The sequence below is a fragment of the Lissotriton helveticus genome, chromosome 7 (assembly GCF_964261635.1).
Source record: "Lissotriton helveticus chromosome 7, aLisHel1.1, whole genome shotgun sequence".
Taxonomy (NCBI): Eukaryota; Metazoa; Chordata; class Amphibia; order Caudata; family Salamandridae; genus Lissotriton; species Lissotriton helveticus.
In genome coordinates this window covers 945551307-945554315 of record NC_136068.1, presented here as the reverse complement: position 1 = coordinate 945554315, position 3009 = coordinate 945551307, and the positions used below count along the sequence as shown (strand labels likewise).

Here is a 3009-nt window from a genome sequence, read left to right as displayed (position 1 = left end):
CTGGTCCCAGCTTCTAAACCCTAGCCAGGCCAGGGAGAGCCTCCCTGGGCCCCGTGTAACCCCCATCCCCAGCACCCGGATCTTCGGCATGAACCTAGGATGGTTAAGCCCAGGCCATGCCCTCTCCCCACCAGCTTGCCTGGGGAGCCCACTTTCCTGAACTATAAAGCCCCCACGTAGTGGGGGCTTAAAGAACTCTGGGGAAGGACAAAAGTTCGAGATAGCCTGGCCAGCCGGCAGGACGGCCATCTGGTCACCCAGCCGCAGTGCAATCTGGTCGCCTGGCCTGCAGGGCCACCTGGTCACCCAGCCTGCAGGGCCATCTGGTGGCCCGGCCTGCAGGGCCATCTGGTCTACCAGTCCGCAGGGCCTTCTGGTCATCTGGCCCGCAGGGCCATCTGGTCACCCGGCTTGCATAGCCATCTGGTCACAGTCCAGCGAGGGTGGACAGGAGCTCAGAGGCAGCTGATCGGGTGGCTCCTTCCCCGGGGCTGCTGCTCACCTCTAGGGGTGGGCGTAGTTTGCGAAGTAGCCCTACGCGAAGTGCACTTCGCACTACGCGAGCTATGCGAAGCACTTCGCGAACTGCGTAGTAGCATGTTCGCACTGTGCAAGATGTCGTTTTCAATGATTGCACAGTGCGGACAAGCATCCGGCACTGTGCAGTCATTGAAAATGGCATCTTGCACAGTGCGAGCTGAACTTTTCTGCCGCTCGAGTAGATTTTTATTCAAGCTGCAGCTTTCTCAACGCGGACTGGTAGTTTCTCATCATGAGCGGTCGCGAGCATACGCGACCACTCGCAATGAGAAACCTGACCTCCCCACGTTGAGAATCTCGCCAGGAGATTTATTTTCCATGCTCGCGATCGCGAACAAGGAAAAGGTCTCGGGAGGATGTAATTTTGCTTGCTCGCGGTCGCCAACTTGACGTTGAGGACAGTGAGCAAGCAAAAAATGACCGCTGCACTATGCTACGCATGTTTGCACTGTGCTTCGTGAAGCTCGCGTAGTGCGAAGTTGCGCAAACTTCGCAAACTACTCGAGCGTAGCGTAGTGCTTTGCCCAGGGTTACTCACCTCCCTGCTCGACTTGCCTTGGAGCAGTGGGAAGGGGGAGACGAGCCCGGCCCAGGCCATCTGGTCACCCTGCTGACCCACAAGGTATGGTGACTCCCATCTCTGCACCCTGGTAGGGCAGGGACAGGAGGGCGAGGCCCCATGCCAGAGGGCACGTGGTGGAGGTGGCCTCCCATGGGCGCATGTTACCCCATCCACGTCCCTGGGTGCGGTGGAGGAGGACATCTGCGGGCACTCACACACAGAGAGACAAAAGCTTGGCTCAAAGGATGACATTCAATAGATCACAGTGAGGTAGCTGTTCAGTCGCTTACGAAACCCTGACCCAGAATCGGGTCGTCTACGAATGATTTAGCACCGGGTGCCCCAGGAACATGCTTTGCACTAAGGGTGATGGAGGTGGCCCCATTCCGTCCGTACTCTGGTCCCCAAGCGAGCGACTCTACGCACCAGCCCCCCCCCCCCTCGAGAGAGGTCGGCTATCCCAGGCCAACTGAGGCTCCACGGCACTGTGGGATCGTTATGGTTTAGGGGGGATTCTGACTTAGAGGCGTTCAGTCATAATAACACAGATGGTAGCTTCGCCCTATTGGCTCCTCAGCCAAGCACATACACCAAATGTCCGAACCTGTTGTTCATTTCGTAGTGAGCAGGATTACTATTGCAACAACATCAGTAGGGTAAAACTAACCTGTTTCATGACGGTCTCCACTCAGCTTACATTCCCTCTTAGTGGGTGAACAATACAACACTTGGTGAATTCTGCTTCACAATGATAGGAAGAGCCGACATCAAAGGATCAAAATGCGATGTCGCTATGAACGCTTGGCTGCCACAAGCCAGTTATCCCTGTGGTAACTTTTCTGACACCTCCTGCTTGAAACAAACAAAAGTCAGAAGGATTGTACGGCCCCGCTTACACAGTCTGTATTCATACTGAAAATCAAGATCAAGCAAGCTTTTGCCCTTTTGCTCCGCGGGAGATTTCTGTCCTCCCTGAGCTTGCCTTAAGACACCTGCGTTATCGTTTGAAAAATGTACTGCCCCAATCAAACTCCCTACCTGCCACTGTTCCCGGAGCGGGTCGTGGTGCCAGAAGCGAGAGCCCCACGGGGCTTGCCCCCCCACCTCACCAGGTAAGTGAAAAAATAAGAAGAGTAGTGGTATTTCACCGGCAGACCGAGGGCCTCCCACTTATCCTACACCTCTCATGTCTTTTTACAGTGCCAGACTAGAGGCTTCTTTCCCCGCGGATTCTGCCGAGCCCGTTCCCTTGGCTGTAGTTTCCCCAGATAGTAGGTAGGGACAATGGGAATCTAGTTCATCCATTCATGCACGTCACTAATTAGATGATGAGGCATTTCGCTATCTGTACCACCTCGCGGTGGCTCATTCTGGGTTATTATGCTGCCCATTAGCGTCAATTTGGTTTTGCTTCCAACAATACAACATTCTTTCGCTCCAGAGTACAGTCACACTGAACGCTGTCCTCACTGGAACTGGGATCACGTATAGACCAGAGATAGTACACCCTGCAGTACTATTCCAACAATTTTAAGATTGTCTACGAACAGTCCTGAGAAATTAAAATGTGATTAGGAGGATATCAATAATCAATGTGTGATAATTAGGTGTATGCGATTATTTGAGACCTATTCATCATTCAAGACATTTCAATAAGTATGATGTAGACAACTATATCTAAATTGTTATAAGCACATATTTACAAAAAAAATACGCATCTACAAATTGCACATCTAATTAGAAAAAAGCACATCTAAAAAAAATTATATCTATAAAATTCACATCTATACTAAATCTTGTGTCACCTATAAACCTATATGTTAAAACATTATGCTTTATAAGGGTGAAATGTGTGCTGCAAGAAAGTGTACATCTCAGTATAAACTTGATACTCAATTGTCCATGAA

At 51.3% G+C, this 3009-nt stretch overlaps 1 pseudogene; it reads right to left on the bottom strand.

Moving 5' to 3' along the window:
- Positions 1-1330: 1330 nt before the first annotated feature.
- Positions 1331-2337, bottom strand: LOC144771081 (28S ribosomal RNA; annotated as a pseudogene).
- Between the last annotated feature and the right edge of the window lie 672 nt (positions 2338-3009).